General features: G+C 35.7%; 1 pseudogene; it reads left to right on the top strand.

The window, feature by feature from the left end:
• Positions 1-10010: 10010 nt before the first annotated feature.
• LOC145098826 (RAF-like serine/threonine-protein kinase 20) lies at positions 10011-11915 on the top strand (annotated as a pseudogene).
• Positions 11916-14604: the final 2689 nt, after the last annotated feature.

The raw sequence follows: 14604 nt of genomic DNA, 5'->3' as shown, positions 1-14604 counted from the left end.
GGCATCATCATAGCCATTTTGTTCAGAACACCATGGAATTTGGTTTCGTCTAATGCCTTAGTAAAGACATCAGCAATCTCATCGTTAGATGGAACAAAAATGAGTTCAATGTTACCATTTAGAACATGATCTTTTATAAAATGGTGCCTTATATCAATGTGCTTAGTCATTGAGTGTTGATTTGGATTGTGTGAAATTGCAATGACATTTTGAGAATCACAATAGATAGGAATGCATTAAAAGCGGTAACAATAATCCAAAGGTTGAGAATTCATCCATAGAACTTAAGATGTACAGCTGGCAGCAACAATGTGTTTAGCTTCAACTGTTGAGAGTGCAATGCGGTTCTGTTTCTTGGATGACCAACTAACCAAACGACCACCTAAGAACTAACATCCACCTGATATGATTTTTCTATCAAGTTGAAGACCACAATAGTTTGAATCTGAATATGCTTGAAGTAGGAAGCTCTCGTTTGCTAGGTACCAGATTCCGAGACTCTTTGTACCTTTGAGGTATCGGAAAATTTGTTTCATAGCCAAGAGATGATACATCTTTGGGGTGACTTGAAATCTGGCACACGGACATGTGGAAAACATGATATCCGGACGACTTGTTGTGAGATAGAGCAGAGATCCAATCATTCCTCGATAATTCTTTTCATCATTTGATACACCCGAAGGGTCGGTAAATATCTTGTGTTCGAAGCCCATTGGTACCTTGGCTGAGGCACAGGTGTCCATTGAGTATTTCTTGAGGAGTTCTGAAATGTACTTCTCTTGGTGAATGAAGATTCCTCTATTAGTCTATTTGACTTGGAGACCAAGGAAGAAGCTTAACTCCTGATTCATTATCATTTGGAAATGATTGATCATGAATTTAGCAAAGTCAACAACCATAGATGAATCCGTAGATCCAAAAATGCTGTCATCCACATAAATTTGAACCAATATGAGATGTTTTCCATTTGATCTTCGGAACAGGGTAGGATCTAGAATTCCTCTTTGGAAACCGGAGCACTTGAGAAAGTCAGTGAGGGTCTCGTACCATGCTCGAGGAGACTGCTTGAGGTCGTAGACTAACTTACGGAGTTTGTAACAGTAGTTTGGAAATGAGAGATTAACAAAACCGGGGGGCTGTTGAATATATACTTCAGTGTCAAGTTCACCATTAAGAAAAGCACTCTTAACATCCATTTGATAAACTTTGAAGCCTTTGTGAGCAGCATAAGCAAGAAAGATTCTGATGGCTTCAGGACGTGCAACAGGAGCAAAGGTCTCATCGTAGTCGAGCCCTTCAGTATGTGTAAATCATTTTGCTACCAATCTTGCTTTATTTAGAATAATAACTCCTTCGTCATCTAGATTATTATGAAATACCCATCTCGTACTGACTATGGGATGATTCTGAGGAGGAGGCACAAGAGTCCATACTTCATTTCTATCGAATTTTGCCAATTCTTCTTGCATGGCTGTAATCCAATCAGCATGCTCTAATGCTTCCTTGATGGATTTGGGTTCAACCATGGATATAAATGCCGAGAAATGGCATTCATTTTGAATACATGTAGCAGAACGAGTTTGTACACCAGTGTTAGGGTTTCCGATTACTTGGTTTGGAGGATGATCCTTTGTCCAGACATGTAGCTTGGGAGTTCTTATGCAGCAGTCGATCTGATATCAACAGTAGGATTGAGTTGCTCCCCCTGAATGGTTTTAATATGAGGATGATGCTCCCCATGAACTTCTGAAACGGAGAGGTTGACATCATAATTATAAGGGAACTCAAAGAAATTTTCATTTTCATCAATGTTGATAGGATTGGAGTCATCGAAATCAGCAACTGCATCTAGGAAGCCATCCACATTTGATTCAACAGAGGGATGAGCATTCTCCCACTCAACCTGAAAAGGTTGAAACAGTTTAGAATCAAATGGAGGGAGGCTTGGGATTGGATTGGAGATATTTTGAGAGATAAGAACTTCCGAAGGAGAGATGCGAGTGGGGATTGGCCTTGTTCAAGATTCCGAATCAAGGGAGATATCGGAAGGTCCAAAGAGAGTTTTAAAATCAACTTCAAAACTTATTTGCGGATTCGGACATCCTGACGGTGGAGAATCGGACTCCATAATGTGAGTTGTAACATGGTTCGGGCCAAAATACCGAACAAAGTTGTCATCGAAAGTAACATCAAAGCTTTCTTCCAGCATACGAGTTCTCCGATTAAGAACTCTGTAAGCTTTTGATTTAGAAGAGTACCCAAGGAAGATGGCTTCATCAGCTTTAGGTTGGAACTTGGTAAGCTGGTCTCGGTTGTTCTTCAAGCATCTACATCCGAAAACATGAAGAAACGAGATTGATGGCTTCCGACCATTCATTGCTTTGTACGGTGTCATGTTGAGGCGTCGATTGATGATACTCCAATTTTGAGTGAAGGAGGCAGTTGACATGGCTTCAGCCCATAGGTAGAGTGGTAGATTTTCGAAGTTTTGCATGGATCGGTTAGCTTCAACAAGAGTTATAGTGCGTCTTTCAACTACACTGTTCTGTTGTGGAGTGTAAGGAGCTGAGAAGTTGTGGTCAATTCCTTTCTCGGTGAGGAATTTCTCAATGGTGGAATTAGTGAATTCCGAGCCATTATCACTTTAGATTCTCCTAACTGGGAGTTTGATAAGAAATTTTATTCCTTTGATAAAAATGATGAGTTCTAAGGCTGTTTCGGATTTCAGTCTTAGGAAGAAGACCCAAGTGAACCTTGTAAACTCATCAACAATCACAAGAATGTATTTCTTATGATGAAGACTTTCTACAGTGGATGGTCCACAAAGATCGATGTATAGAAGCTCGAATGGTTCCAAGATGGATTTTTCGATGATAACAAGATGACCCTTCTTCCATTGCTTTCCAAACTCACAAGAAGCTTTCGAAAGAAGGCAGAGTTTCAGTTTACCAATAATCATGTTGATGTCGAGCGGGTACATGTTCTTTTTGCGAAGCGACTTGATTAAACATTCTTTCCGGTCTTCGGTTGTACTTGTACTTCTTGCAAAATTCTACACGTCGATTTGAATCAGTGAGTTGAGCTACACTTATCAAATTATGTTTCAGATCAGCTACATAAGGCACATTTGAGATAGAGAAGTTTCCATTGGTGAGAATTCCATAACCACGAATTTGAGAGCTGGATTTGCTTCCATATGTCACGTAACCAGCATTTGGAGAAAGCTTTAGATCTCGCAGAAACTCTTTATGCCCCGTCATGTACATGGAGCAAGCACTATCAATATACCATATTGTTTCTTGCTCCGAAGCACAAAGTGCCTGCAAAATTAGTGTGTGATGGAGTTTTTAGGCTCCGAGTTAGACTTTGGGACATAGGCACGGGCATTGGATTTTGATTGTGACTTCGGAACAACTTTCTGTTTCCTGGTGGTACCTTTTGAGTTCTTTGGAAACAGACAGAATGTTAATGTCTTTTCATCTATCCAATAGTCATATTCAATGACTTGAGGGTTGCAAACAGTCTTCTTCGGACCATAGACTTCCGGAGTGTTGGAAACAGTTGAAACCTCCGGAACTGTTGTTTCATCAGTGTGAGATTTGACTTTCCACACAAGATTTTTCTTTGAAGATTTTAAAGATTTTTTTTTCTTAGCAGTTGTTGATTCGCTTGATGACACATTTTTTTTTTCGAAAGATTAGGTTTAAAAATTGTGCCATCAGATTTAGTAATAAAATGGATGAAACAGTCCGTGGAGAAGTGTATTGGACAGTCATGGCATTCACATGATGTTTAGGTTGAATAGTACTGACTACTTTCTTGGGTTCTATTGGACTGAAAAATCAGAAGGTCTCTTGAGGATCTTAGTGTTGGGTTTTGAGCATTCTAACACTCCTAAGTGAACACACAACCCTAAATACCTTGGATCTATGTCTTCTTTATTATACATGCAAATATGAATATTCCAAGGTATTACCTAACTAGCATACAATCTTTTGATACTTGAATAATAAACTAGATAGAAGTACATACCTTGTTGATGTAGCTTAACTCCATGAAGCTCGAGAGCCTAGTGCCCCAAGTGTGACACCTCAAATGGTTCACACAACATCAAATGCACATGGAATAACTTAGAGAGAAATGATACACTTCATCAAATCGGCTAGCCCTCACCATTCCTTCATAGTCTCTTATGGTGGTCGATTTTGACAAGAATAAGATGCTTATATAGTGTGTCATAATTAGGGTTACACCATGTAAACCTTCATTGTCCTGGCCTTTCATTTCCATGATCCATAGGTACAAAAACACCATGGAGCATCCATGGAGTATCCTATGGGTTTTAGCTCAACTTGATAATCCATGGAGCATTAGCCTAGTATACAAGTATGGATGATTTACACAATCAACCCATATATTTAATTAGTCTCCTTTTTGATCTCTTAATTAATTCCAAATTAATTCTTGATCAATACTAATTAAATAATCTTATTAGTATATTAGAACTTATAATATATTACCAAACCTTAAGTGTTATTTCTCTCATTTTAGTCTATCCTAATGCATGATGCCATGCAACCCAAATGGACCATGCCAAGTCAGGTCAAGTACAAACCAAATATATTTATGGACTTAGACACTAATCCAACAGTCTCCCAATTGGATAAGTCTAAAACTATTATTGAGTATGACTTCAAAACCTAAATGGCAATCGTAGCTCTCAAAAGCCGCTATCGAACTCTAACCTTTGTCAATGACTTGTCCATTAGATAAGGGGTCATGTATTCCTCTATTCTAGATATCATATGGACTGAGACATGGATTATAAATCATTCTCTCTGTCCATTGTTGTTTCAAGATTTCCGATTCATGACGACCGACTAATTGAACAAATCACATTAGTCCTGGCTTGGCCAAGCACTTCGGGGTGTCATCACTAAATCATCGAGGGGCCCACATATATCACTTTTATCCTGAAGGTAAAAGGAATGGATAAACTTCGACTCATATGGGTTGTTCTACTACTTGTTGAATCATACACAAAGGCACGTTTTATATCATCGAGTTACCAATGTGGTTTGGTGCAATCAATGTATAACCAACTCATATCTCTAGGTTTGAAGTATATAAGATATTATCGTCTCATGATCACTCGTGATAAAATCCATGAAGTGATTCCAATGAGCGTGGTTGAATCCAATACTCATAACTTATGAGCACTCATGAGTGTTGTAACACCACTTTGTCCAATATCTTAGACCTCTACAAGCCAACCCATGACAGTCTTGATTCATATCTACTTCCAACATATTACCGACTGTGGACGGTTTGAATAACTTAGTTAATCAGGAAAAATTACCTAGTTATTCTGGAAGTCAAAACATGCAAAGTGAAACACAAGAATAATTGAATCCAATATGGTCTCAGAACTTATGAATATAAATAACACATCTTTTATTTATCACCATATTGATTACCCATCATTCATTGCATACCGTTTCAAATTATCAACTTTATAGTTGAATTAAAACCATAGTTATCTCATGCTCCAAGCATATACACTATGTTTTCTAAAAACTAGTCATGCCATACACCAAGTATGCATACTAAGTTTGTCTATGATCTTTACTTTGTGAAATAGATCGATTGAACATAATTCCAGTGATCCTTATTTCACACTCCCAATTCCTTACTGCAAATGCAAGAATTCCAAATTCCTACCATTTACCTAAATCTAGTAGATTCTAAACTTATATGGATTGGTCCTCTTGTAATGATTATGCACAAAGTTACAAAGACTTGTCAACATACATTACAGAGTATTCCAATGGAGACCAACTCCACGGAATTGAAGTCTCATATTCAAAGTTTGTTGCCTATGAACATTCTTCTTGCAATATGTTTCCTAATCTTTCACAAATTTAATGAATAACTTCCACCTATAGGAACATTTCCATATTCCCCTTTTGACTATTACTCTTGAATAATAGTTGCCTATTTTCATAATATGTCAATATGGTCTTTCCAAAATTAACATTATACTTCCAAATGACCATGAGCAACTAATATTTAGTAAACCTTAGATTGTCCTCGACAATTGCTTAATCTTTTTACTCATATCCAATTCTAGACCTTTTCCATTCTTAATGCCCCGGGCATTTTGAAAATTTTAGAAAGGATGAATATTATAGCACATGCAATCAATTCTGTATCCGAAGCATAATGGACACAATTCATGATGTCTCACATAAAGACATGATACTAGACCAGTCCTTTTGCTACAATATTTCTATTTGCCAAGTTCTCATAATTCAGATTATGAAAAGGGATGTCGTAATCATACTTGAATTTTAGAATGGAAATAAGGTATCCATATATAGAATTTCCTTATGTTGAGTCATTACAAAACAAAATTCATATATATATATATATATATATATATATATATATATATATATATATATATATATATATATATATATATATATATATAACCTTGACTAAATTTGATTAAAACCTCAATCTAAGCTTTTAGACTTGAAATGAAGTATAGTTTTCTCTCCCTTAATTATAGCAAAACAACTCTTTGCAATTGAACTTTTGTTTTTCTATAATTAACATTGCTTACTTGCAACATTTATCATAATTATCATGCTCCCACTAACATGATGATTATTAGCATAACACTAATGCTCCCACTAGCTTTGACATGTACTCAGAAATCAGCTGGACTTCGAGAAATCAATACTTTATTGACTTCCTTATCAAAGTTCAGACTTCTGATACGAGATGTTTTGATAAACTTTATCAAAATCATACACCTTTCCTTAGATAGCACACATGTGTGTCTAAACAATTTCAAAACTATGAAAAGGGATGTCGTAATCATAGTCTCAATTTTTTAGACCTTTGCCATTTCTCACAAGTCCATGTTAGTGCGTCGGTTAACCACACATGTTCCACTAACGACTTTGAGAATGCAAATATCACAACTATTATCTACTTAACATATACTTAGTGAAAGTGTTTCCTCACCATCATTTTCATGAATCGGAGAGAAACCTTATGACACTTGGATTTTATGGTGTACGTGTTCTTATCCATGTGGATTTGTCAAAACCATAATCACAAGGGAAGGATAATGACAAATCCAAACTCATATGGACTGAACTCAATCTAAATTTATTGCCACCTGGCAGCTTAAGGGCCTCCCATTGCTTCCAAGTTGTTATGCAACCAATTGAGAACTCTAAGAACTCATATGCAAAGCAAACTTTACCTGGAATGGGCACATAAATAGAGATATGTCAACACGATAGGTTATAAACCTCACGTTGTGTGCTAGTGATAAACTACAGGTTTTTATTCTTGATTAGACCTTGAAAATCTTTTCAGGATCTTTAAGACTCCTACTGTCCTCTTGACATATAAGACTATCTTGCCAAATATTCAAGAGATAGTTCATATTCTTTAGCAAGACAAACACTTCACACAATTGTCCTTAAGTTGGTCTATGTTTTATCCAAAACATCACAACCTACCAATTTCAAATGTACAAGAGTGGGACACACTTTACTCTTACATTTGACTAGTGTTATAAACCTTCTTTAAGATGTGTCACTCAAGTTACAATCTTGGAGTATGACTCTAAGAATTTTTTTTGGAATGGAGTATGACTCATCTTCTTGATTTAACCATTACAGCAATTCTTGATTCCTTTTCTTAGCCACATGAATGCACTAAGATGTCTTTAGAGGACCAACTGTGACATGGTTTCTTAATCATTAAGATGAACACAAAACATGATACTAAAGTACTCTCCCATCTTTTCAGATTTGAGAAACTTTTATCCTTCTGCTTAATTTGATTCTTCTCATCCGTCCTGCCATACACTGAAATTTTTCCAATGCTTCAGAATTATACTTAAGCATATAAGTATAACCATATTTACTAAACTTTAGTAAATCATGACGAATAGTCTTATCGATCTTTTGGGTGGACTTGACCAGTGCACAAGAATGCGTACTCGATCCCTTAGTCCTTCACTTGAGTCACATATACATGTGAACAAGGAACTAGTCTTAATTTTCCAAAGCTGGAAGTTGTAATTCATCATACTCTACAACTTGTATGATTCCAAGTTTCTATCCAACTGAAATCTTGGGTGATGAGAAGCTTTCCTTATTTGGTAAATTTAGACACTACCACAAATGAAAGGATCAAATTCATATTTGCAATATTGCTAGAAACATACAACACCGCTAGAAAAACAGCATTTTACGACGCACAAACCATGACACTCTTTAATTTAGGTTATGCAAACGAGAGTGACATTAAAAAAGTGTCATCTCTTCAGAAAATTTAAGGATTTAGGTCACACATTACTGCATGCCGTTAAATTAGTGTTATAAGAAAAAAAAACACGGAGGGCGTTGTATCTTAAATGCGCGTCCTCTGTAGACGTCGCTTTTTAATTTTTATGAACGCGCATAATTTTTATGAACGTGCGTTTCTTAGTTACAAGCGGGAAAAGAAAAGCCAAAAAATTAGAAAAGCCTGCTACCCTCTTTTCCCTAAGCGTTTTGATGCATCTTTCATTATCCTCACACTGTTGTGCAACTTCTCAATCAAATATCCAAGGTTACGATTTCATCTCCATCTCTCGACTTCATCATCTCAATCAAGAAAAAGGCTTTTGATTTCCATTCATCTGCTTCATCTTTGATGTTCTTAAGAATACTCGCCAACAATGTTCTTGCACTATTCCTTGACCTGCTTCTTTCTGTATTCTTTTCTCCACAATATCTTCAAAGACATTCTCACACGCTTTCTCAAAAAATCATTTGTTCTCTCTCAAGAACCCTAGCCGTCACTCACACCACCATATTTTTAGTTTGTTTTGTTCGGATGTATATGCATCGATGAAACAAGGAACTGTGATATGGAAGGCCACCCAAGTATTAACTCTTCAAGATTCAGACCGCCAAGGGTTCATTGATTTATATTTCCCATGTTAGAGTTTTTGGCCAATGTTCATCATTTTCGGGTTTCTTAATTACTGAGGTATGGATACTTTGGTGTTTCTTTGATTTCCTTTTCCTTTTCTACTGATTTTTATTTATCGGTTATCTCCACATCTGCTAGATCGCAGCAGGACCACGATCGCCACACACTCTTCCAAGTTCCAACTGCTGCCGCCCCTAACACTGCATCTACATCGGACCACCAACACCATATCAAACAAAGGTTTGAATTCCCCTTTCTCACAAGATGGAAGATCAAAAGAAGCTTTATGGTCAATTTTGCAAACTAAGGGTTTATTTGCATTCCAATTTCTGTTGAACAAGTCAGTAGTTTCTCCATTTATCTCTTTTATTTAAGTTTTTCTCAAATTAGGGCTTGCCAACTGTATGATGCCTGAGAGAAAAATTACAACCAAAAGTGCATTTTGATTCCTTTGCAAACACTTCAACTAACTGAACATGTTACCCTTGTGGTAGTTAACTTTTGTATCATTAGTGAACTGAACTTGGTTCTCTGTAATGTGCAGACAAGGCAAACTGTAGTCTTTTCTACAACTCAAACAAAGAAGGTAAAACGTTTTTTCATACACATTTGTATATTTTAACTGTTTATTTCATTGTTTAAATTAAATCATGATAATATTTATTTATTTATATACTTGATTCTCGGGTTGAGGATCTTGCACGTCTATCATTTCAAACTACTCTAGTGTACATTGATGTAGATGATGGGAGAACAAGAGTAAGCAAAATATTCTCTTTTTTTTGTTCAGTATATTTTTGAGTTTTCAGTTAGAAGTTATGTTTATACTTTATAATATGATACTGTAGGTGAAAAATGAAGGATTGCAACAAGCTATTGGGGTTTTAAGGAAGGTTATGATAATGGCAGTCAGTTGTTATATATATATATATATATATATATATATATATATATATATATATATATATATTAAGTGAAGATGGAATGGATGGATGTTGGAATAGATGATAAGGAATGAAGATGTTGAAGAATTAATGGAACTTGGTTCTGGAAAATTTGGGACAGTTTACCATGGAAAATGGAAGGGAACAGATGTGGCCATCAAACGGATAAACAAGAGTTGTTTTGCAACAGGTCCATCATCTTGATTGGTACTCACTCTATTTATTTATTTATTTAGTATTTATTTACTAATCAAAATCACCAATTATCATTATTAGTATTATTATTATAGACAATGATAGAGTTCTGGCGAGAAGCTGAGATTTTGTCAAGGCTTCACCATCCAAATGTTGTGGCATTTTATGGTATAGTAGAAGATGGTCCCGGGGGGGGGGGGGGGGGGGGGGAATTAGCTACAGTCACATAGTTCATGGTTGATGGTTCCTTAAGGCGTGTCTTAGTTAGCAAAGACAGGTCTTCAACTCAATCAATCAATCTATTATACCTTTTCATTTTATAATTTTTAAAAACATTCTGTCTATGCATCTGGAGCATCGCAAGAAGATTATAATTGCAATGGATGCAGCCTTTGGGATGGCATATTTACATTCCAAGAACATTGTGCATTTTGATCTCAAATGTGACAACTTGCTTGTCAATATGAAAGATCCATCACGCCCTATATGCAACGTAAAACAACCTTATCTATTTATCTATCTATGTAGTTTTTCTTTTTCTTAGTATATATATATATATATATATATATATATATATATATTTCACGTAGGTGATTTTGGACTATCAAAGATGAAGCGCAACACTTTGGTGTTAGGTGGAGTTATGGGCACCTTGCCATGGATGGCTCCTGAGCTGCTAAATGGTAGCATCAATAAAGTATCTGAAAGGTAATCATAACAATTATTGTTTCATTCTATCACCATATATTGTTTTTTGTTTTTAGTAACATAACAAGTAACAATTAATAATTAACAATTAACAATTAACAAACAGGTTGATGTGTTCTCTTTTGGAATTGTGTTTGGGAGATCCTGACTGGTGAGGAGCCCTATGCAAGCATGCACTATGGTGCAACAATAGGTGGGGATTATCAAATATTTTGAGCTTTATTTGGGACTTTATATTTAAAAGGAATCTAGTTAGTTAGTACTAACATCTGATAGATATATAGATTATTCCTATTGTTGGATGGAAAGAAACAAATCATTACATCCCATGATCATGTTTAGTTGTTTACTGTCTAGGTATGGAATGTAAAATCAAGGTATAGTTTTAGCACTCTTCTATTTAAAAGTTATATACTAGTAGACTTGTAGTTAGTTACTTATAGAAAATACAATATCTAATTTAATAGAAATCATGAAATTCTTGATAAGGAATGATTCAAATACACTAAATAGTTTTTTCATTCCATCATACCAAACAGGTAAACAAATTAAATCTTCTATTTCAAGGGATTGTGACAGGGAATGGAGAAGACTAATGGAGCAGGATTATGTTGGGCACCAAACCCTATGCTCAGGCCATCTTTCACTGAAATAACCACCCACATTCTGATTTCATTTCAGAATTTGTTGAAGATCCCATCTCAACAACAAAACAGGTAAGTAATGATAACCAACACAATCAGATCCTTAAATCACAATGACAAACAAGCAGCAGCAGAAAGCATATAACAGTTAAAAACTACCCATACTGCTTATGTTTATGCTCAACTTCCTCCTCCTCCTAATGAAAATGACATAGTTATTGATGTGAAGGATCAATTTCTGTCTGATATATTCACAAGAGCACAAGATGGAGCAGGATTGAGCTTCAACAAAGAAAACCATGAACCTCAGCACTGGTCCTTTTTCCAGAAATTGGCTACTGCTAATCGGGATCAACTTGTTGGACCTCCAAAAGCTTCAAACACTTTTCTTCAAGATGATGATCCATCTCAGCCTTAGGTCAAACTCAAAGTATGCAGTTTCTTGAAAACATGCCTTTTGCTGATGTAGTTTTTTATTTGCTCAATTTTATGCTTGTAGGAAGAGATAGGGAACGTTAGGCTGCCTTCTGTAGATAAGTAAGTCAATGCCAAATTATAATTTTGAACCTTTGTAACGTCATTGCCTATCTCTGTAATAATCTTCAAAATCGGATTCGTCACCCTCAAAGCAAATGGGATGATCAATCATACCATTGCCTTTAGCAATGAGGAACAAAGTTCATTGAATTCAAAGTTCCAGGAGGCATATAAAATGGTTGGTGAACTTGAAAAGTAGATACTTGAAGCTACACAAAAGACCGAGTTTTATAGAAACAAGATGCAAGAAATTGTAACTTCTCTCTTTTCATAGTCTTTTAACTTTTTATCTTTTAAAATTGTTATATCATCTTTATTTTCTGTTCTTTAATGTAAGGTTTTGTACAAGAGCAAGTTGGTAAGAGTCCCATATCTACCCTTTTTGCCTAAATTGAAAGTTTGCATGCTTGGAGATGCCCAACATGTTGAAGAGGTAATAAGCTTTCTCATTATCACAATCAAATCCAAGCCTTGTGTTGGTGTAGGGCCTTTATGTAATGCAGAACAGGTTTCCATGATGGCATGAAAGCAGTATTAAGTATCTGCATTCTTATTATATTATACCCCTCACCTTTTCCCAAATTACCCCTTCCTCTATAATGTTTTCTTTGTTTATGTATTTTGTGCATCAGGTAAAGTTGATGGAAGAAAGGAATCTTGCAGCATTATCAGCAAGATGCAGTAAAGACTTGGAGTTGAATTTGGCTAAGTCATTATTAAGTGAGATGGGCCAATGTACAACTGCTTATACATATAATCAGCTGCTTGGAGCATTAGTCTTAAAGAATTATGAAAGGCAAGATGCAACTTTACTTAGTTGGAATTTGATGTACAGAGTAGATTAGATGCGAAATTATATAATGTAAGAAATAGAATTGTATGACATTAAATTTTATGCAATGGATTATTTTTTGTATATGGTATTTTATTTCTATTATGAGACATTAAATGCAAATTTAATTTAAAAATTAATAAATATATAAATACATATTTTTTAAACATTTAAATTTACAATACGCAAAAATGTGTGTCATCTTCATTTATGACATGGCCTTTCTTGACAGGAGTTTTAATGATACGCATTGCGTGTCATAAATGTACGTCGTTTATAGACGACGCGCAAAAGTGTGTCGTCTCTCGTTATGACAGGGCCTTCCTTGACGCGCATTTGCGCGTCATCAGAGGGTTTTACGACACACATTACGCGTCGTAAAACACTGTTTTTCTAGTAGTGCAAACATCAAGTTTTCATAAATGCCATTGCAAGGAGATATAAAATAAAGTAAAACAAACTTTTATTATTCATAAAATGCGGAAAGACTTTTCCTTACAATGCAACTTTAAATGAAAACTATGCTATTACATGTTTCCTAGCAATCTATCATAACGCCTAAGAGTAGCTCAAGAATCCGATCTTCAATCAAGCCATAGAAATCCATCTTCGCAGTCAGATTCAGCATACTCTTTCTTTAAGTTTCTTTCAATTTTTCCTTGATTCTTCAAACATCAACATGTGACCCAGTCAAATCATGTGACATATGGAATCTATGGAAAGGGTACATGAGACTATCGTAGACTTGCCTTTCTCTTTACCATTTGGTCAACCGAGTTGACTATGGTCAATCCCATTCCTTGGGAAGAGAAGGCTTTTCTAGATATCCAATGTTTCCATTGTCAATGTACATTGGGAAGTTGATCTCCTAATCAAATTAGCTTTACTATTCCTCAAATCATTTCTGATTAAGCAGCACCAAGCAAATAGATAAGATCATTAAGGGTCATGTCATAGTCTGTTTCATAGTAGTCCCATAGGAACTCACTATGTGACTTAGAAAGTGATTAAACATCCAACTTTCTTAAGACTTTGACACCCAACTCTCCCGGCTTGTCAATATGTGACTTCATCTCCAAGATGTGAGCACACATAGACCTTGCTTGCCATTAGGGCTTGAGTGACCTTGAACTTATGGGAAAGGGAGAATAATTAGAGGAGGTGGAGGAAGTGAAGTTTCAAGAGATTTGGGAAGATCATAGATGTCTGAACTAGACATCTTTTGGGAGATATCCAAGATAGTTGATCTAAAGTCGTTAATATAACACCCAATATGAAATATTAAGGCTACGACCCAACACAATATTTTATAACTTAGAAGAGGGATGTCGTTATCCAAGCTATAGAATATTTGAAGGTAGGTGAATGACGATTCACCAATTTCCACCATGAAAAAAGAAATAATTTATTAGGTTTTTAATTGGATTTGAAACTCCTAGATCTTTTGAGATTCATTGAACTATTCAATGGCATGTTTCAATCTCGAGTGTGCCCTTCAGGTTTTGTGACTGGGATGCCGAGGATCAAAAAACCAGGTGTGAAGTAACCATGCAAATTACTTGGTACCCTTAATATTTACCCCTTAATTGATGTGCCGGTTAACCACATGCGCTCCACCGATACTATGATAAACATTAAGTTACCCTTTGCCTACCTTGTTAAATCAAACTAGTGTTCCGGTTAACCACACACGCTCCACTAACCGACTTAAACAAAGTGCAAAGTTTAATTTCATGGA

Source organism: Lactuca serriola, chromosome 4 (assembly GCF_051521515.1).
Source record: "Lactuca serriola cultivar US96UC23 chromosome 4, Lser_US96UC23_V15, whole genome shotgun sequence".
In the NCBI taxonomy this organism is placed as follows: Eukaryota; Viridiplantae; Streptophyta; class Magnoliopsida; order Asterales; family Asteraceae; genus Lactuca; species Lactuca serriola.
This window is presented reverse-complemented; position numbering and strand designations above follow the sequence as displayed.